We start from the raw sequence: 23770 nt of genomic DNA on the forward strand, positions 1-23770 counted from the left end.
GCCTTTTTTAGGCAAATGTATCGCCCACTGTCAGTCCCTTCGGTATCCATCCCTCATTCATCATAATAAAGGTGAGGTAATCTAGACTTTTTTGACCTAGGCGACTTCTCTTCTCAGTGACAATACCTCCTGCTGCACTGAAGGTCCTTTCTGACAAGACACTTGAAGCGGGGCAGGCCAGAAGTTCTATCGCAAATTGGGATAGCTCAGGCCACAGGTCAAGCCTGCACACCCAGTAGTCAAGGGGTTCATCGCTCCTCAGAGTGTCGAGATCTGCAGTTAAGGTGAGGTAGTCTGCTACCTGTCAGTCGAGTCGTACTCTGAGGGTGGACCCCGAAGGGCTGTGGCGATGCGTAGGACTTATAAAGCTCCGCATGTCCTCCATCAACATCACGTCTGTAAAGCATCCTGTACTTGCCGGGGTGGTCATGGGAGGAAGAGGATTACTTTCACCTCTTCCCCTGTTAGATTCCCGTTGTGCTGTGATATCACCCTTATACGCTGTGTAAAGCATACTTTTTAATTTATTTTGGAACTGCTGCATCCTTTCCGACTTGCGGTAATTCTGTAACATTTCAGGCACTTTATGCTTATACCGGGGGTCTAGTAGCGTGAACACCTAGTACAGGTCGTTCTCCTTCAGCTTTTTTATACGAGGGTCCCTCAACAGGCACGACAGCATGAAAGACCCCATTTGCACAAGGTTGGATGCCGAGCTACTCATGTCCCGTTCCACATCCTCAGTGATCTCACTGAAGGTTTCTTCTTCCCCCCAGCCACGTACAACACCACGGGTACCAGATAGGTGAAAACGAGCACCCTGGGATGCCTGTTGTGGTTGGTCTTCCTCCTCCTCCTCAAAGCCACATTCCTCCTCTGACTCCTCTTCCTCACAATCCTCTTCCAGCGTTGCCGCAGGTCCAGCAAGCGATGCTGATAAGGTTGTTTCTGGTGATGATGGTGACCACAACTCTTCCTCTTCACGCTCATCTACGGCCTGATCCAGCACTCTTCGCAGGGCACGCTCCAGGAAGAAAACAAATGGTATGATGTCACTGATGGTGCCTTCGGTGCGACTGACTAGGTTTGTCACCTCCTCAAAAGGACGCATGAGCCTACAGGCATTGCGCATGAGCGTCCAGTAACGTGGCAAAAAAATTCCCAGCTCCACAGAGGCTGTCCTAGCACCCCGTTCATACAAATAGTCGTTAACAGCTTTTTCTTGTTGGATCAGGTGGTCGAACATTAGGAGTGTTGAAATCCAACGTGTCGGGCTGTTGCAAATCTAGCGCCTCACTGGCATGTTGTTTTGCCGCTGGATATCTGAAAAGTGCGCCATGGCCGTGTAGGAACGCCTGAAATGGCCACAAACCTTCCTGTAAGCCTAGGTACTTATGTACAAAGCGTTGTACGATCAGATTACACACATGTGCCATGCACGGCACATGTGTCAACTTGCCAAAATTCAATGCCGCCACCAAATTGCTTCCATTGTCACTAACCACTTTGCCGATCTCCAGTTGGTGCGGAGTCAGCCACTGATCCACCTGTGTGTTCAGAGCAGACAGGAGTGCTGGTCCGGTGTGACTCTCTGCTTTCAGGCAAGTCAACCCCAAGACGGTGTGATGTACTTCTATGATGTAAAAACAAAAACAAAAACAGAGGCGCCACATGTGTAGGTCAAAAAAGATAAATAAATCCAAATAGCAGCAGATTAAGGGTACTCACAAAATTGGCAGCACTCTATTGTGCCAACAGAAGCAGGCTGGTATTCTACAGCAAACCAGCTGGCTGTGTGGAGGATCCCCACCGGATGTGTGCAGTGTTAGAGTTTTTCTGCCTGCAGGGCTTCTGAATAATTCCCAATGGCAATCCTTCCCTTCAACTGGAACTGCAGGTGGAATGGAGAGATGGGCTAAAATGCCCAAAGGTTACTGATAAGGAGACAAACACACCAACGCCAGACTGATGTAAAAGTTAAAATTAGTATTTTATTATACAGAATAAAAATACCAAAGGTATAACAATGTACAGCTGGGTTGTGTGGATATCAATCTCCTAATAAAGGTATAGTAGCTACGCGTTTCTTGGGACAACCCCGTTTCCTCAGGCTTGTACAAGCCTGAGGAAACGGGGTTGTCCCGAGAAACGCGTAGCTACTATACTTTTTTTTTTAAATGTACACTACTGTTACACCAGATATGAGTGGTGGCACTGGGGTGACACTGTGCCCTGGCAGGCAGGCACTGAAACGCACACGTGTGAAGGAAACTGACTGCTATTATTTAACACAGTCAAAAAAGTGTTGTTTTTTTTATATCTACACTACTGTTACACAGATATGAGTGGTGGCACTGGGGTGACACTGTGCCCTGGCAGGTAGGCCCTGAAATGCACACGTTTGAAGGAAACTGACTGCTATTATTTAACACAGTCAAAAAAGTGTTGTTTTTTTTAAATCTACACTACTGTTACACCAGATAGGAGTTGCACTGGGGTGACACTGTGCCCTGGCAGGCAGGCCCTGAAATGCACACGTGTGAAGGAAACTGACTGCTATTATTTAACACAGTCAAAAAAGTGTTGTTTTTTTTTAAATCTACACTACTGTTACACCAGATATGAGTTGCACTGGGGTGACACTGTGCCCTGGCAGGCAGGCACTGAAACGCACACGTGTGAAGGAAACTGACTGCTATTATTTAAAACAGTCAAAAAGTGTTGTTTTTTTTAAATCTACACTACTGTTACACCAGATAGGAGTTGCACTGGGGTGACACTGTGCCCTGGCAGGCAGGCCCTGAAACGCACACGTATGAAGGAAACTGACTGCTATTATTTAACACAGTCAAAAAAGTGTTGTTTTTTTAAAATCTACACTACTGTTACACCAGATATGAGTTGCACTGGGGTGAGACTGTGCCCTGGCAGGCAGGCACTGAAACGCACACATGTGAAGGAAACTGACTGCTATTATGTAACACAGTCAAAAAAGTGTTGTTTTTTTTTTATATCTACACTACTGTTACACCAGATATGAGTTGCACTGGGGTGACACTGTGCCCTGGCAGGCAGGCACTGAAACGCACAAGTGTGAAGGAAACTGACTGCTATTATTTAACACAGTCAAAAAAGTGTTTTTTTTTTTAAATCTACACTACTGTTACACCAGATATGAGTGGTGGCACTGGGCAAGTGGGCACAGTATACGCTGTGAGCCTGACACACACGCTGGCAGGCAGGCAACTGCAATTAGATTACACAGGGGAAAAAAAAAAAGCAGCCCTAAAAAGGGCTTTTTGGGGTGCTGTCCTTACAGCAGACATGAGTTGCACTGGGGTGACACTGTGCCCTGGCAGGCAGGCACTGAAACGCACACGTGTGAAGGAAACTGACTGCTATTATTTAACACAGTCAAAAAAGTGTTTTGACTTTTTTAAATCTACACTACTGTTACACCAGATATGAGTTGCACTGGGGTGACACTGTGCCCTGGCAGGCAGGCCCTGAAACAAACACGTGTGAAGGAAACTGACTGCTATTATTTAACACAGTCAAAAAAGTGTTTTTTTTTTTTTTTAAATCTACACTACTGTTACACCAGATATGAGTTGCACTGGGGTGACACTGTGCCCTGGCAGGCAGGCACTGAAACGCACACGTGTGAAGGAAACTGACTGCTATTATTTAACACAGTCAAAAAAGTGTTGTTTTTTTTAAATCTACACTACTGTTACACCAGATATGAGTTGCACTGGGGTGACACTGTGCCCTGGGAGGCAGGCACTGAAACGCACACGTGTGAAGGAAACTGACTGCTATTATTTAACACAGTCAAAAAAGTGTTTTGACTTTTTTAAATCTACACTACTGTTGCACCAGATAGGAGTTGCACTGGGGTGACACTGTGCCCTGGCAGGCAGGCACTGAAACGCACACGTGTGAAGGAAACTGACTGTTATTATTTAACACAGTGAAAAAAGTGTTGTTTTTTTAAAATCTACACTACTGTTACACCAGATATGAGTTGCACTGGGGTGACACTGTGCCCTGGCAGGCAGGCACTGAAACGCACACGTGTGAAGGAAACTGACTGCTATTATTTAACACAGTCAAAAAAGTTTTTTTTTTTTTTATATCTACACTACTGTTACACCAGATATGAGTTGCACTTGGGTGACACTGTGCCCTGGCAGGCAGGCACTGAAACGCACAAGTGTGAAGGAAACTGACTGCTATTATTTAACACAGTCAAAAAAGTGTTGTTTTTTTAAAATCTACACTACTGTTACACCAGATATGAGTTGCACTGGGGTGACACTGTGCCCTGGCAGGCAGACACTGAAACGCACACGTGTGAAGGAAACTGACTGCTATTATTTAACACAGTCAAAAAAGTGTTGTTTTTTTTTTTAAATCTACACTACTGTTACACCAGATATGAGTGGTGGCACTGGGCAAGTGGGCACAGTATACGCTGTGAGCCTGACACACACGCTGGCAGGCAGGCAACTGCAATTAGATTACACAGGGAAAAAAAAAAGCAGCCCTAAAAAGGGCTTTTTGGGGTTCTGTCCTTACAGCAGAGATCAGATGAGTCCTTCAGGACTGTAGTGGACACTGAATACACTAGCCTAGCTATCGATTTCCCTATTAACCAGCAGCAGCTACACTGTCCCTCCTCTCACTAAGAATGCAGCTTCCGAATGAATCTAAAATGGATGCTGTCCAGGAGGTAGGAGGATCTGGGAGGGAGGGTCTGCTGCTGATTGGCTGGAATGTGCCTGCTGACTGTGAGGTACAGGGTCAAAGTATTACTCAATGATGATGAATAGGGGGCGAATCGAACATCGCATATGTTCGCCCGCCGCGGCGAACGCAAACATGCTATGTTCACCGGGAACTATTCGCCGGCAAACTATACGCGACATTACTACACAGAAACCAGACATTTTAACAGGGGTGTGTAGACTTTTTATATCCACTATATATATATATATACATATATATATAGCAAAAGGAAAAATTGATGCAGACAACGGTCAGTAGAAGTTAGAATTAAAACTCAGTCTTTATTAGTGCAAATAGGATAAAAGCACACATTCCAGGGGTCAGCACAGGTACACAACAAAAATGTCCGCTAACATGTTTCGGCCATCAGGCCGTAATCATAGCTAAAGGACTATGCACCTGAGCCACTTAAAAAGGCATCAGGATCACCCTGATTGGGTAAAATCAAAAAACTTTGTTGTGTGAATATTAACCCTATGGGTACCTGCATATATAGACTGCCTATTTTAGTCTTAAGAGGATCAGGACTTACATTGAATGGCATGGCAAGATGTAAACATGTTTCTTTTTTGAATGCACCATTGATTAAATTAAATCAAATAACCTTGATAAACCTAAATAATATTATTGCAAGGTAATAATTAATCAATATCTCAAAAACATATTTCCAGTGTAATAAATATCACTAGCATTCATATTGTAACATAAGAATGTATATAGCTCAAACGCCAAACCTTAGAAGTCTAATAACCGCCCAAAAATCAGCGTTTGAAATGTTTGAATAAAGTCATCAAAATTATATAAATAATGATGAACTAGAGAATACATGGTGACATGATTAGATGAAAGTAGGACATAGGAATTAATATGTAATATTTAGTATTAAATAATATATAATATTCAATATTCAACATTCAATATGACTTAGTAATCAACTTAAGGAGGTAAATAATATAATATATACAATATATACATATGGTAGTAGTAAGAAATGTCAATGTTGTAAACATTAACAATACAAAATAGTGTACTAGCAGCCATCCCAACACCTGTGATGGTGATAATAACAATACTAGTAGTATCACTATTGTTATAGAATTAGTTGCACATAGATAATGTGCAACTAAAGCCCAAAAATAGATAGAGAGAAACAAAAGAGTGAACTATTGAAAACTTATATATAAATGAATAAATAAGTAAATAAATAAAACTGATGATCAAAAGAGAACAAATGAGAACAGGCTACCACACAAGAGGGAAAAACATAATTTATGTAAGAACTTACCTGATAAATTCATTTCTTTCATGTAATTAGCAAGAGTCCATGAGCTAGTGACGTATGGGATATACATTCCTACCAGGAGGGGCAAAGTTTCCCAAACCTTAAAATGCCTATAAATACACCCCTCACCACACCCACAATTCAGTTTAACGAATAGCCAAGAAGTGGGGTGATAAGGAAAAAAGTGCGAAAGCATATAAAATAAGGAATTGGAATAATTGTGCTTTATATAAAAAAATCAAAACCACCACCAAAAAGGGCGGGCCTCATGGACTCTTGCTAATATGAAAGAAATGAATTTATCAGGTAAGTTCTTACATAAATTATGTTTTCTTTCATGTAATTAGCAAGAGTCCATGAGCTAGTGACGTATGGGATAATGATTACCCAAGATGTGGATCTTTCCACACAAGAGTCACTAGAGAGGGAGGGATAAAATAAAGACAGCCAATTCCTGCTGAAAATAATCCACACCCAGAATAAAATTTTAATGAAAAAACATAAGCAGAAGATTCAAACTGAAACCACTGCCTGAAGTACGTTTCTACCAAAAACTGCTTCAGAAGAAGAAAACACATCAAATGGTAGAATTTAGTAAAAGTATGCAAAGAGGACCAAGTTGCTGTTTTGCAAATCTGATCAACCGAAGCTTCATTCTTAAATGCCCAGAAAGTAGAAACTGACCTAGTAGAATGAGCTGTAATCCTTTGAGGCGGAGTGTTACCCGACTCAACATAGGCATGATGAAATAAAGATTTCATCCAAGATGCCAAAGAAATGGCAGAAGCTTTCTGGTCTTTTCTAGAACCGGAAAAGATGACAAATAGACTAGAAGTCTTTCGGAAAGACTTAGTAGCTTCAACATAATATTACAAAGCTCTAACAGCATCCAAAGAATGCAATGATTTCTCCTTAGAATTCATAGGATTAGGACATAATGAAGGAACCACAATTTCTCTACTAATGTTGTTAGAATTCACAACCTTAGGTAAAAAATTCAAAAGAAGTTCGCAGCACCGCCTTATCCTGATGCAAAATCAGAAAAGGAGACTCACAAAAAAGAGTAGATAATTCAGAGACTCTTCTGGCAGAAGAGATGGCCAAAAGAAACAAAACTTTCCAAGAAAGTAATATAACGACTAAAGAATGCATGGGTTCAAAAGGAGGAGCTTGAAGAGCCCCCAGAACCAAATTCAAGCTCCAAGGAGGAGAAATTGACTTAATGACAAGTTTTATACGAACCAAAGGTTGTACAAAACAATGAATATCAGGAAGATTAGCAATCCTTCTGTGAAAAAGAACAGAAAGAGCAGAGATTTGTCTTTCAAGAAACTTGCGGACAAACCTTTATCTAAACCATCCTGAAGAAATATAAGTCTTCCAGACTCTATAATATATCTCTCTAGATACAGATTTACGAGCCTGTCACATAGTATCAATCACAGAGTCAGAGAAACCTCTTTGACCAAGAATCAAGCGTTCAAACTCCACACCTTAAAATTAAGGTTTTGAGATCCTGATGGAAAAAAGAACCTTGAGACAGAAAGACTGGTCTTAACGGAAGAGTCCACAGCTGGCAAGAGGCCATCCGGACAAGATCCGCATACCAAAACCTGTGAGACCATGCTGGAGCTACCAGCAGGACAAACGAGCATTCCTTTAGAATATTGGAGAATACCCTTGGAAGAAGAACTAGAGGCGGAAAGATATAGGCAGGATGACACTTGTAAGGAAGAGATAATGCATCCACTGCCTCCGCCTGAGGATCCCGGGATCCGGACAGATACCAGGGAAGTTTCTTGTTTAGATGAGAAGCCATCAGATCTATTTCTGGGAGTTCCCACATTTGAACAATCTGAGGAAATACCTCTGGGTGAAGACCATTCGCCCAGGTGCAACGTTTGGCGACTGAGATAATCCGCTTTCCAATTGTCCATACCTGGGATATGAACCGCAGAGATTAGACAGGAGCTGGATTCCGCCCAAACCAAAATTCAAGATACTTCTGTCATAGCCAGAGGACTGAGAGTCCCTCCTTGATGATTGATGTATGCCACAGTTGTGACATTGTCTATCTGAAAACAAATGAACAACTCTCTCTTCAGAAGAGGCCAAGACTGAAGAGCTCTGAAAATTGCACGGAGTTCCAAAATATTGATCGGAAATCTCACCTCCTGAGATTCCCAAACCCCTTGTGCCGTCAGATACCCCCACACAGCTCCCCAACCTGTAAGAATTGCATCTGTTGAGATTATAGTCCAGGTCGGAAGAACAAAGAAGCCCCCTGAACTAAACGATGGTGATCTGTCCACCATGTCAGAGAGTGTCGTATAATCGGTTTAAAGATATTAATTGAGATATCTTTGAGTAATCCCTGCACCATTGGTTCAGCATACAGAGCTGAAGAGGTCGCATGTGAAAACGAGCAAAGGAGATCGCATCTGATGCGGCAGTCCTAAGACCTAAAATTTCCATGCATAAGGCTACCAAAGGGAATGATTGTGACTGAAGGTTTTGACAAGCTGATATCAATGTTAAACTTCTCTTGTCTGACAAGGACAGAGTCATAGACACTGAATCTATCTAGAAACCTAAAAAGGTTACCCTTGTCTGAGGAATCAATGAACTGATTGGTAAATTGATCCTCCAACCATGAACTTGAAGAAACAACACAAGTCGATTCGTATGAGATTCTTCGAAAAAGAGAAGACTGAGCAAGTACCCAGATATCGTCCAATAAGGAAATACCAAAACCCTGTTCTCTGATTACAGAAAGAAGGGCACCGAGAACCTTTGAAAAAATTCTTGGAACTGAGGCTAGGCCAAACGGTAGAGCCACAAAACTGGTAATGCTTGTCTAAAAAGAGAATCTCAGACACTAAAAGTGATCTGGATGAATCGGAATATGCAGATACACATCCTGTAAATCTATTGTAGACATATAATGCCCTTGCTAAACAAAAGGCAGGATAGTCCTACAGTAACCATCTTGAATGTTGGTATCCTTACATAACGATTCAATATTGATAGATCCGGAACTGGTCTGAAGGAATTGACCTTCTTTGGTACAATGAAGAGATAAAATAAAACCCCAGCCCCTGTTCCAGAACTGGAACTGGCATAATTACTCCAGCCAACTCTAGATCTGAAAACACATTTCAGAAATGCTGAGCCTTTGCTGTGTTAACTGGGACACGGGAAAGAAAAAAATCTCTTAGCAGGAGGCCTTAACTGAAGCCAATTCTGTACCTTTCTGAAACAATGTTCTGAAACCAGAAATTGAGAACTGAATTGATCAAAATTTCTTTGAAGAAAACGTAATCTGCCCCATACCAGCTGAGCTGGAATAAGGTCCGCACCTTCATGGGTACTTAGGAGCTGGCTATAGGTTTTCTATAAGGCTTGGATATATTCCAAACTGGAAATAGTTTCCAAACTGATACCGCTCCTGAGGATGAAGGATCAGGCTTTTGTTCCTTATTGTGAGGAAAGGAACGAAAATGATTATTAGACCTAAATTTACCTTAGATTTTTTATCCTTTGGTAAAAAAGTTCCCTTCCTTCCAGAAACAGTTGAGATAATAATTTATTAATTCCAAAACAATGGTACTGTTTAAGATAAAAGTTCTCTTTATTAGGACAAGTTAAAACAAAGTTGCTCACGTGCAGTATTTTTAAAAATCAAAAACACTACTTAAAGGCCAGTCTGACATGTTTCGGCTGTCCGCCTTATTCATAGACTCACTAACTATTGGTCGCCTGTGGAGCTTTATACGCTCCCTCGCAACCTCATTGGTTGCTAATAAGTGTGCTTGTTAACCCTTTCTATACTGGACGGTTAGAGGTAATATTGTTTGTAATGAAGGTTACGTTTTCTCTCAAATATATATATAATAACCTCACACATACAGTTCTGCTTGGATTAGTACTATGCTTTTGGGTCCACTTCCAATCTATGTATTAGTTTATCAACAAGTGTCATCTACTCATAGGATTAATAAAGTTTATCCATTTGCGTGCAATTGTCATTGTTTACAATGCGTTTATGACACTTATATATGAACTATTTGGAAGTGTCACAATTATTTTGAATTTGGGGGTAAGTACTATCTGCAGAGACGTGGGACGGCCATGGGAGCCAAGTTTGCACCAGCCTATGCAAATCTTTTCATGGGCTGGTGGGAGCTATCCCACGTCTTTGCAGATACGAACCCATACAGAGGACAGATTATAGGATACAAACGTTACATAGACGATTTGCTATTCATATGGTCAGGTAATATGACAGAAAGTGACAAATTTGTTGCATACCTTAATGACAACAAGGTTGGCTTGGAGTTTACATCTGTGTTTAACTCCTTTAAAATTGATTATCTAGATGTTACACTAATGGGAGACCGTGAGAAAAAGAAGGTCACAACTAAATTGTACACTAAGCCAATATCAGCAAATTCGCTGATACATGCAAAGAGTTGTCACCCTCGCCACATGCATTACGGCGTGGCAAAAGGACAATTTATTAGGGCGAAACGTAACTGCTCTAGTGAATCAGATTACCAGGTGGAAAGTGCAGCATTGTTGGAGAAATTGAGAGAAAGGGGTTATCCGGAAGGACCCATAAATAAAGCGTATAAGGAAGTAGGGTACATATCAAGAGAAACATTGTTACAACCAAAGAGAGCTAACACTGATACCAAGGGAGAAGTCACATTTGTAACAACCTATACTAGTCAATACAAAGAAATTTGTAACATAATAAAGAAGAATCTCCCTATTTTACGAGGAGATGATGTATTGAATAAAGTAATAGATAAGGGCTGTAGATTTACGTCTAGAAGAAATGTCACTATTGGGAATATTATCTCGCCTAGTGCTCTTAGAAGACCAGCCAAGCAAAGTAGTTGGCTAAATTGTAAAGGTCACTACAGATGTGGCACAAGAAGCTGCACGGCGTGCAGTTTCACTATGTGCAGAAAGGTGTTTCAGTCAGCACATACGACAAAGGTCTATGATTGTAAACAATGTACAAATTGTAGAACAGAATTTGTCATATATATGGTAGAGTGTTCAATTTGCAGGGTCCAGTACGTGGGTTGTACCTCACGGGAGGCTAGGAGCAGAATCCATGAGCACTTGAATGATATTGATAAGGAGAAGACCACCACTGGTGTGGATAAACATTTCTTATTTGAACATCAAGGTAAAGTTGAATCATTCAGATGGATGATTATAGATGTTATAAATAAGAAACCAAGAGGAGGTGATAGAGTCAAGGAGCTGTTCCATAGAGAGGCTTATTGGATCTTTACTCTTAACACACGAAGACCAATAGGAATGAATATAGAGAACGATATCATTAATTTTTGGGAGAGAAACAAACACTAAGATAACCTGGTCACACAAACATAACAACCATATCCCACTGTACACTTGAAATCAAGATAAATAAAATAATAATATATTGATATTATAAATTAAATCAATCATGAGCCGAGGATATTTTAGTGTAATACTTTGGATACAATGATATAGTTATAGATAGAGTGTTGTAATTATATGACAGTATTAAATAATGGTATTGCACCAATTGTAACCATTAAGGGACAAATACGAATCTGGCCATTGATAAAGTATGGTTAAATTTTTGAATAGAATTATTGTTATTATTGTAAGTATCCAAATTGTTACATTTTGGTTGTGAGATGGTAACTATTATTGGGTAAATGTAACACTTCCAAATAGTTCATATATAAGTGTCATAAACGCATTGTAAACAATGACAATTGCACGCAAATGGATAAACTTTATTAATCCTATGAGTAGATGACACTTGTTGATAAACTAATACATAGATTGGAAGTGGACCCAAAAGCATAGTACTAATCCAAGCAGAACTGTATGTGTGAGGTTATTATATATATATTTGAGAGAAAACGTAACCTTCATTACAAACAATATTACCTCTAACCGTCCAGTATAGAAAGGGTTAACAAGCACACTTATTAGCAACCAATGAGGTTGCGAGGGAGCGTATAAAGCTCCACAGGCGACCAATAGTTAGTGAGTCTATGAATAAGGAGGACAGCCGAAACATGTCAGACTGGCCTTTAAGTAGTGTTTTTGATTTTTAATAATACTGCACGTGAGCAACTTTGTTTTAACTTGTCCTAATAAAGAGAACTTTTATCTTAAACAGTACCATTGTTTTGGAATTCATATATACCCGACCTGGAAGAGGGCCGGTGTGTACTGTAAAAGGGCAATCCAGCCCACCCGAGGGGGCTCCGGGTAAGACAGCACAGAATACACGCCAAGACCGGCTTAACATATAGGAGAGGAGCAACGCTGCCAGCTCGGATGACTCATTCACTGATTGGCCGCAACTAAGCACGTGTATCGTGACGTCAGACGCCGAAGGGAAATCTCTAAACCACGAGAGAGTGGAATATCAGTGATCCCGGAGGTTTTACGAGACGGTGTGACCAGAACGAAGTGTCTATATCGGTCAGAAGAAGAGCAAGTGAGAGTGCAATATATCCCTCATATGCTATATAGAAGCCGTTAGCGGTCAGACATCCAGGACCACGAAGCAATTTACGCTACTGTCTATGAAATTAATCTTCAATCGTTCGTGGCAGGATAACCGGCAAGACCCAGGTAAAAATTATATCAAGTTTATCTTATTGAATATATACTGGGGACTTATATGTGCTGACAATAATAGAGCCTGTAGTGTTGGACTTTGATAGTATAAATTACACAAAGTACGCCTAAGTGAAGCGAAACACAACACCATATTAACGGACAGACATATTTGGAAGCACCAAGGAAAAGTTGTAATTTACACAAACATGGATGACAGACTAACCACGTGCAGTAATTATTATTCCCTAACTAGTCTAGAGGACATAGAGAGGAATAGACCTTCATTGAAGGATACGTTTAATCCTGAGGCTCAGACGAAAGATATATCTGATGTATTCTTAATGATGGAAAGAGCATTGTCTAAAGAATATCAGACATGGTGGGATAAAAGGTCCCTAGAGAAATATATCGATGTAAATATAATACCTAGAGGACTAAGAATCAGAAAATATCCCTCTTTCCAAGTAAGTGAGGATTGGTTCATTAATGAGTGGAATGACATACTAACAGAGTGTTCATTGAGACTAATGAAAGTAATTATAAAATATAAAAATCAGAAATTGGAGGAAACAAGGAAAGTCATAAAAGACATACAAAGAGATTTAAATACTTTTGTTGATCATGAACACTATATACAACTGGACAGTATATTGAAGGCGACAATAGACAACCTCAGAAAGGAGGTAGACAAGTTAAAATATCGTAAGTTCACTAGGGATTCAGAGGACTATGCAAATAATAAAGTTTACCAGTGGAATACATATTTGCCAAGGAGAAATAGGAAACCAAGGAGAAACAACAGAAAAGGCAATACATTGGGAGCGAATAAACAGAACACTGAGCAAGGAAAGAAACAAGTGACATTCTCTGAAACAGACTCTAGTGATGACAATGGTATAAGGGACTTTCTGGACTATGCAACTAGTGGGGGATCATCGGAAGATGAGGGCCCTACCAACACAATTAATGAGAGTACCACGATAGTTCCATTCAGAACTGATGTAGTCCCCCAACACCCACCTACTGTGAATAATATCCAGAACACAACAATAGGCATATTGAAAAATGGGGGTAGAGGAAAAGGGAACAGATATACACAAGCATCATGCCCACAACCAACTCCCAATATAGCCATTGTTGATACACAGGTTTTTCGGGAGGAAGAGGCCAGAGGTCAGGGTGGAGGGGCAGTAGGAGGAAGAGGACGAGGAAAGGAACCCACCATCAACCGAGATCAGTACCCTCTCAGGAGAGGGAAACAGAACAAATACAGAGTATGAGGGTTATCAATCTTTCAAAAATCAACTTAAGTACAGAAGAGTTAAGAGTGTTAGAATTAGGACTCAATTTTGTGCCTTCAGCTGACTTTGACGTTTTTGAAACTCTAATGGATGTGAACAGATTTGTACGTGATCTTACAATCAAGAAATTTTATTTTGATGAACACACTGGAGAGAGTTCTCAAACTACAAAGTCAATGAAGAGGGAACCACGTAATGATATTTTTCTAATTAGTGATGCAGTCGACTTTTTAACACTCAGTGAATTGGAAAGGGAGAGTGAGACCGATATGACGAGTAAAACAATGCACACAGGATTTAGCAAACCATCTACTTTTTACCCTACACATTTTAGGGGAGAGATATTGGAGAGTTTCCATAGGAGAGTAGAAGAAGACTTAGTTAAATTAAAAACTACAAATGACAGACACAGGCAGAACCTTACATACAAGGAAAGACAGGGCCTTAAGAGACTAAAGGAACGTAAAGGTTTGGTCATAAAGAATGCGGAAAAGGGAGGTACAATAGTTGTCATGGATGAGTCTGCTTATATAGAGGAGGCCAATAGACAACTAGAAGACAGGGAAGTGTATCAGAGTCTAAAATCTGACCCCACAGTAACATTCCAAAACAGACTTAAAGATCTGTTGGATGATGGACTGGAGGCAGGGGTGATGGACTTGGGCACCTTCGAGTACCTCTTTGTGAAGGAACCAGTGGTACCCATATTTCACCATCTACCCAAGGTGCACAAGTCCATCATCAATGTCAAAGGGAGACCGATAGTCTCAGGAATAGGTTCTGTTTTTGAAAACTTATCAAATTGGATAGAAACACTGCTCCAACCTTTGGTGTGGAAACTACCATCGTTTCTCAAGGACACCAAGCACTTACTTAAAACTGTGGAAGAAGTTACCTGGTTGCCAGAATACAACTGGCTAACAGTGGATGTGGTAGGATTATACTCTGCCATTCCACATAGTGAAGGCTTGGTGGCAGTGAGATATATGCTGGATGTGCTAAGTGATTACACCACAGTGCTTAAAGATTTCATTGTACAATCCATAGAGTTTTTACTGAGTCACAATTATTTTGAATTTGGGGGTAAGTACTATCTGCAGAGACGTGGGACGGCCATGGGAGCCAAGTTTGCACCAGCCTATGCAAATCTTTTCATGGGCTGGTGGGAGCTATCCCACGTCTTTGCAGATACGAACCCATACAGAGGACAGATTATAGGATACAAACGTTACATAGACGATTTGCTATTCATATGGTCAGGTAATATGACAGAAAGTGACAAATTTGTTGCATACCTTAATGACAACAAGGTTGGCTTGGAGTTTACATCTGTGTTTAACTCCTTTAAAATTGATTATCTAGATGTTACACTAATGGGAGACCGTGAGAAAAAGAAGGTCACAACTAAATTGTACACTAAGCCAATATCAGCAAATTCGCTGATACATGCAAAGAGTTGTCACCCTCGCCACATGCATTACGGCGTGGCAAAAGGACAATTTATTAGGGCGAAACGTAACTGCTCTAGTGAATCAGATTACCAGGTGGAAAGTGCAGCATTGTTGGAGAAATTGAGAGAAAGGGGTTATCCGGAAGGACCCATAAATAAAGCGTATAAGGAAGTAGGGTACATATCAAGAGAAACATTGTTACAACCAAAGAGAGCTAACACTGATACCAAGGGAGAAGTCACATTTGTAACAACCTATACTAGTCAATACAAAGAAATTTGTAACATAATAAAGAAGAATCTCCCTATTTTACGAGGAGATGATGTATTGAATAAAGTAATAGATAAGGGCTGTAGATTTACGTCTAGAAGAAATGTCACTATTGGGAATATTATCTCGCCTAGTGCTCTTAGAAGACCAGCCAAGCAAAGTAGTTGGCTAAATTGTAAAGGTCACTACAGATGTGGCACAAGAAGCTGCACGGCGTGCAGTTTCACTATGTGCAGAAAGGTGTTTCAGTCAGCACATACGACAAAGGTCTATGATTGTAAACAATGTACAAATTGTAGAACAGAATTTGTCATATATATGGTAGAGTGTTCAATTTGCAGGGTCCAGTACGTGGGTTGTACCTCACGGGAGGCTAGGAGCAGAATCCGTGAGCACTTGAATGATATTGATAAGGAGAAGACCACCACTGGTGTGGCTAAACATTTCTTATTTGAACATCAAGGTAAAGTTGAATCATTCAGATGGATGATTATAGATGTTATAAATAAGAAACCAAGAGGAGGTGATAGAGTCAAGGAGCTGTTCCATAGAGAGGCTTATTGGATCTTTACTCTTAACACACAAAGACCAATAGGAATGAATATAGAGAACGATATCATTAATTTTTGGGAGAGAAACAAACACTAAGATAACCTGGTCACACAAACATAACAACCATATCCCACTGTACACTTGAAATCAAGATAAATAAAATAATAATATATTGATATTATAAATTAAATCAATCATGAGCCGAGGATATTTTAGTGTAATACTTTGGATACAATGATATAGTTATAGATAGAGTGTTGTAATTATATGACAGTATTAAATAATGGTATTGCACCAATTGTAACCATTAAGGGACAAATACGAATCTGGCCATTGATAAAGTATGGTTAAATTTTTGAATAGAATTATTGTTATTATTGTAAGTATCCAAATTGTTACATTTTGGTTGTGAGATGGTAACTATTATTGGGTAAATGTAACACTTCCAAATAGTTCATATATAAGTGTCATAAACGCATTGTAAACAATGACAATTGCACGCAAATGGATAAACTTTATTAATCCTATGAGTAGATGACACTTGTTGATAAACTAATACATAGATTGGAAGTGGACCCAAAAGCATAGTACTAATCCAAGCAGAACTGTATGTGTGAGGTTATTATATATATATTTGAGAGAAAACGTAACCTTCATTACAAACAATATTACCTCTAACCGTCCAGTATAGAAAGGGTTAACAAGCACACTTATTAGCAACCAATGAGGTTGCGAGGGAGCGTATAAAGCTCCACAGGCGACCAATAGTTAGTGAGTCTATGAATAAGGCGGACAGCCGAAACATGTCAGACTGGCCTTTAAGTAGTGTTTTTGATTTTTAATAATACTGCACGTGAGCAACTTTGTTTTAACTTGTCCTAATAAAGAGAACTTTTATCTTAAACAGTACCATTGTTTTGGAATTCATATATACCCGACCTGGAAGAGGGCCGGTGTGTACTGTAAAAGGGCAATCCAGCCCACCCGAGGGGGCTCCGGGTAAGACAGCACAGAATACACGCCAAGACCGGCTTAACATATAGGAGAGGAGCAACGCTGCCAGCTCGGATGACTCATTCACTGATTGGCCGCAACTAAGCACGTGTATCGTGACGTCAGACGCCGAAGGGAAATCTCTAAACCACGAGAGAGTGGAATATCAGTGATCCCGGAGGTTTTACGAGACGGTGTGACCAGAACGAAGTGTCTATATCGGTCAGAAGAAGAGCAAGTGAGAGTGCAATATATCCCTTATATGCTATATAGAAGCCGTTAGCGGTCGGACATCCAGGGCCACGAAGCAATTTACGCTACTGTCTATAATAATTTATTACCCTGGAAAGAAAGGGAAAGCAAAGTTGACTTAGAAGACATATCAGCATTCCAAGTTTAATCCATAAAGCTTTTCTAGCTAAAATAGATAGAGACATATAACTGACATCAACTCTAATGATATCAAAAGATGGTATCACCAATAAAATTATTAGCATGTTATAGAATAATAATAATGCTATAAAATTATGATCTGTTACTTGTTGCGCTAAAGCTTCTAACCAAAAAGTTGAAGCTGCAGCAACATCCGCTAAAAATATAGCAGGTCTAAGAAGATTACCTGAACATAAGTAAGCTTTTCTTAGAAAGGATTCAATTTTCCTATCTAAAGGATCCTTAAATGAAGTACTATCTGCCATAGGAATAGTAACACATTTAGCAGGAGTAGAGACAGCCCCATAACCTTAGGGATTTTGTCCCAAAAAAAACTCTAATCTGTCAGATGGCACAGGATATAATTGCTTAAACGTTTAGAAGGAGTAAAAGAATTACCCAAATTATTCCATTCCCTGGAAATTACTTCAGAAATAGCATCAGGGAGATTAAACACTTCTGGAATAACTACAGGAGATTTAAAAACCTTATTTAAACGTTTAGATTTAGTATCAAGAGGACCAGAATCCTCTATTTCTAATGCAATTAATACTTCTTAAAATAAAGAACGAATAAATTCCATCTTGAACAAATACAAAGATTTATCAGCATCAACCTCTGAGACAGAAACCTCTGAACCAGAAGAACCATTATCAGTATCAGAATGATGATGTTCATTTAAAAATTCATCTGAAAAAAGAGAAGTTTTAAAAGACTTTTATGTAAACTAGAAGGAGAAATAACAGACATAGCCTTCTTAATGGATTTAAAAAATAAAATCTCTTATGTTTATCAGGAACACTCTGAAAATTAGATGTTGACGGAACAGCAACAGGTAATGTAACAGTACTAAAGGAAATTTTATCTGCATTAATAAGTTTGTCATGACATGCAATACAAACAACAGCTGGAGAAACAGATACCAAAAATTAAAGCAGATACACTTAGCTTGGTAGCTCCAGCACTAGACAGCGATTTTCCTGTAGTATCTTCTGACTCAGATGCAACGTGAGACATCTTGCAATATGTAAGAGAAAAAACAACATATAAAGAAAAATTGATCAAATTCATTAAATGACAGTTTCAGGAATGGGAAAAAATGCCAAAGAACAAGCTTCTAGCAACCAGAAGCAATGAAAAAATAAGACTTAAATAATGTGGAGACAAAAGCGACGCCCTTATTTTTTAGCGCCAAATAAGACGCCCACATTATTTGGCGCCTAAATGCTTTTGGCGCCAAAAATGACGCCACATCCGGAACGCCGACATTTTTGGCGCCAAATAACGTCAAAAAATGACGCAACTTCCGGCGACACGTATGACGCCGGAAACGGAAAAGAATTTTTGCGCCAAAAAAGTCCACGCCAAGAATGACGCAATAAAATGAAGCATTTTCAGCCCCCGCGAGCCTAACAGCCCACAGGGAAAAAAGAGTCAAATTTTTGAAGGTAAGAAAAAATGATTAATTCAAATGCATTATCCCAAATATGAAACTGACTGTCTGAAAAATAAGGAAAGTTGAACATTCTGAGTCAAGGCAAATAAATGTTTGAATACATATATTTAGAACTTTATAAACAAAGTGCCCAACCATAGCTTAGAGTGTCACAGAAAATAAGATTTACTTACCCCAGGACACTCATCTACATGTTTGTAGAAAGCCAAACCAGTACTGAAACGAGAATCAGCAGAGGTAATGGTATATATAAGAGTATATCGTCGATCTGAAAAGGGAGGTAAGAGATGAATCTCTACGACCGATAACAGAGAACCTATGAAATAGACCCCGTAGAAGGAGATCACTGCATTCAAATAGGCAATACTCTCCTCACATCCCTCTGACATTCATTGCACGCTGAGAGGAAAACCGGGCTCCAACTTGCTGCGGAGCGCATATCAACGTAGAATCTAGCACAAACTTACTTCACCACCTCCATCGGAGGCAAAGTTTGTAAAACTGAATTGTGGGTGTGGTGAGGGGTGTATTTATAGGCATTTTAAGGTTTGGGAAACTTTGCCCCTCCTGGTAGGAATGTATATCCCCATACGTCACTAGCTCATGGACTCTTGCTAATTACATGAAAGAAAATAATAGCTCAATACAGTAGATAATACTACTCCCAAAAGTTGATGAGATCATATTCTGAATTTAGACCTGTAGGTACACGTGTTTGTAATTTAAAAATCCAGAACATTTCCCTCTTCTGTAGCAGCCTATCTCTATCGCCCCCTCTAGGGGGGCAGAACACTCTCTCTATGGCCTGCCACCTAAGTGTATCCACACTTTTCTGATGACATTTCGCAAAATGTTGCACCAAAGGTGTTGAGGCGACTCCTGCCTGTATAGTGGATAAATGGTTCTGAATACGGACTTTTACCTCAGTGGTCGTAAGTCCAACGTACTGTAGATGGCACCTAATGCAACTCAGTACATAGACCACATACGTAGAGGTACATTTAAGACAGGACTGGATGGAATAGATCTCTCCAGTAACCTCAGATTTGATACTATCAGATGGTAGTACGTATTCGCATACCCTACATTTATTCAAACACTTGAAAATGCCTCTATGTGTTAGCCAGGAGCTCTGTCCCTGATCAGTTTTAGGTAAAACTGAAGGTGATAGTAAATTGCCCAATGTGGTTGTCTTCCTGTATGAGCAGCGTAAGCCTTGAGCAATACAATGCTCAAGCTTATCATCGGCCGCCAGGAATGAAAAATGTTTTTTAACAATTTTACAGATTTCTGTATATTCCTGGCTAAACTCTGTGACAAAAGTTACTCCTTTATGTTCATTAGTGTCATTGAACTTATTATTGACACCATCATTGCGCAAAACTTTTGACCTGTCAAGGACATCAACCTGACTCCTGGCCTTCTTGATAACCCTGGCACTATACCCTCTGTGTTTTAATCTGTTGGTCAAATCATCCGACTGCTCAGCACATTTATATGTAGAGGAACAGTTGCGTTTGACCCGGATAAATTGGCCTTTGGCCACAGCAAAGGGTACATGCCTGGGGTGGCAACTCTGAGCGTGAAGGAGGGTATTCCCGGTAATGGGCTTCCTGTAGATCTCCGTCTCAACTTTGCCATCCCTCGTTCCTGTGATTGTGATGTCCAAAAAATTGATCACATTACCTTGTAACTCACTAGTGAACTTAATTCCAATATTATTGGAGTTTAGGTATGCAATAAAGCCCGAAAAAAGTAAATCACTTCCATTCCACACGAGGAGCAAATCATCTATGTAGCGGCCATAAAAGTAAATATGATCTCTAAAGGGGTTTCCATCTCCATAGACGTGGGACAGCTCCCACCAACCCATGAAAAGGTTGGCATAGGAGGGGGCAAACTTAGCCCCCATAGCTGTCCCACGTCTCTGGAGATAGAAACCACCTTCAAAAGAAAAATAATTATGCGTTAGCAAAAACTTTAGAACTCTAAGAATAAAATGTCTGAATTCAAGGGAAAAATCAGAATAAAACTCCAAAAAGAAGTTGACCGCTACTAGACCCTCCTCGTGTGGAATGGAGGAATATAGTGCAACCACATCAATTGTGGCCCACTTGTGGCTATTGTATTGCCACTTCAGTTGTTCAATAGTACAAATAATGTCTTTAGTGTCTTGAATGTAACTATGCAACCTTTGGACAAAGGGTTGCAAAAGGCTGTCCACCCACTGTGAGACATGTTCCGTTAACGAACCTATTCCACTAACTATAGGACGCCCCCTGACGTCCTCAAGGGATTTGTGCACTTTTGGCAGATGGTGGAAGATGGGCACCACCGGATGGTCAACCAGCAAAAACTCAAAAGTTTTCCGGTCATAGTGCCCATCCTCCAACCCATCATCCAGTATGTCCAAAAGTTCCCTTTTAAAATCAGAGGTCGGGTCCCTAGGTAGCGGAATATAATCATCAATATTATTTAGCTGACGCAAAGCTTCATTCACGTATTCCAATCTGTCCAAAACCACTACCGAGCCCCCTTTATCGGCTGAACGTATGACTATGTCATGGTTTTCTTGAAGCTCTTTAAGGGCGGCCCTCTCTGGACCGGACAGATTGGGTACCTGATACTTAGCAGAATTTTTAAGTTTAACCAAGTCACGTTCTACACGCTTGAAAAAAGTCTCCAGTGTGTTACCCCTTGTCTGAATGGGGTAGAACAGTGACTTTTTCTGACTTTTATCCTACTTTCATCTAATCATGTCACCATGTATTCTCTAGTTCATCATTATTTATATAATTTTGATGACTTTATTCAAACATTTCACACGCTGATTTTTGGGCTGTTATTAGACTTCTTAGGTTTGGCGTTTGAGCTATATACATTCTTATGTTACAATATGAATACTAGTGATATTTATTACACTGGAAATATGTTTTTGAGATATTGATTAATTATTACCTTGCAATAATATTATTTAGGTTTATCAAGGTTATTTGATTTAATTTAATCAATGGTGCATTCAAAAAAGAAACATGTTTACATCTTGCCATGCCATTCAATGTAAGTCCTGATCCTCTTAAGACTAAAATAGGCAGTCTATATATGCAGGTACCCATAGGGTTAATTTTCACACAACAAAGTTTTTTGATTTTACCCAATCAGGGTGATCCTGATGCCTTTTTAAGTGGCTCAGGTGCATAGTCCTTTAGCTATGATTACGGCCTGATGGCCGAAACATGTTAGCGGACATTTTTGTTGTGTACCTGTGCTGACCCCTGGAATGTGTGCTTTTATCCTATTTGCACTAATAAAGACTGAGTTTTAATTCTAACTTCTACTGACCGTTGTCTGCATCAATTTTTCCTTTTGCTGTTCATTATTTCTGGGCCGCAGCAACGGTTATAGGACACTGGCTCCAAAGTTCTCTGAGGATTTCCAGGCAAGCGTGCATCCTGCTCCGGATTGGTTCATGGACATCACATGGTGAGAGAGGACCGGAACACACCCCCTCCCGCATAGTGGGACGCTTTACTGACAACGCTGCAGCATTTTGACAAGTGGGCTCTGGGACCGGATTTTTACGGACGCTTACCTAACACGCAATGAAATTAGGATGATCGGTGTAACCCCGAGGTGGTGAGTAGAGGCGGCAGTGCCTCTTGGGAACCTGGTTTCCCCTGATCTTGATCCAGAGTTTGTTTGTGCGTGTGTGGTTTATATGCATATATTTACCTGACAGACTCAAGAGCCCTGAAGTATGCTGCTGCTTTGCTGTTGTTTCAACAAGAGCGCATTTGTGAAGCGTGTTTAGGGGATACTTGGAAAAGTCATATTCCACTTACTTTCAACAGATGGTTGTTTGTTTGCTTGCCAGCCAATTGGCTTTATGGACATTTATCCTTGAAGTTTGAACTTTGTAATCCTATTATTTATGGACATTGTGGATGGTTACAGTTTACCTTACTTTACTCTACATATATATATAGATATATATATATATATATATATATATATATATATATATATATATATATATATATATATATATATATATAGATATATATATATATATATATATATGTGTGTGTGTGTAGATATATATTGCACAAAAGAACATCAGATATATTTATAAATATTTATTTATGAATAAATAGAACATATTCTGTTATGTGAAGAACATTGGAATGTGAAATATTCATATTTTCAATTTGGGTCAGTGCAACTGAGAATATGTGATCGGGTTTGCGCGAGAGTGGGGTGTTTTTGTGCTTGTTAGCACTCAAGCAAAAACAGTTTACCTTCAACTCATAATACGAGCGCAAGCTAACGCTCGCAAAAAAGATTACTTCTAGCGCAGTTAATGCTCGAGTGGGATCGTTAATTAGCGTTCCACTTGTAATCTGACCCTGTGAGTTATTGTATGTAAAAAATAACATGGTACACATGGTGCTCAACTTGTAATCTAAGCCTATATCTGAATAATTAAAAGTATAGATGTAGCAGGGTTAGGCTTGTTTAGTTTGCAATGGACACTTAAAACCCCCACATTTCTGAAGCTTACATTACAGGAATGGGGGGAAATAAATAATGAAAAAAA

At 39.8% G+C, this 23770-nt stretch overlaps 1 protein-coding gene across 1 annotated transcript in view; it reads left to right on the plus strand.

Annotated features, from left to right (window-relative positions):
* The window catches only part of LOC128664592 (adhesion G protein-coupled receptor E1-like), a 146495-nt gene that overhangs the window by 14528 nt on the left and 108197 nt on the right, over positions 1 to 23770 (plus strand). The gene's annotated exons all lie outside the window — the stretch shown is intronic.

The sequence above is a fragment of the Bombina bombina genome, chromosome 6 (genome assembly GCF_027579735.1).
Source record: "Bombina bombina isolate aBomBom1 chromosome 6, aBomBom1.pri, whole genome shotgun sequence".
In the NCBI taxonomy this organism is placed as follows: Eukaryota; Metazoa; Chordata; class Amphibia; order Anura; family Bombinatoridae; genus Bombina; species Bombina bombina.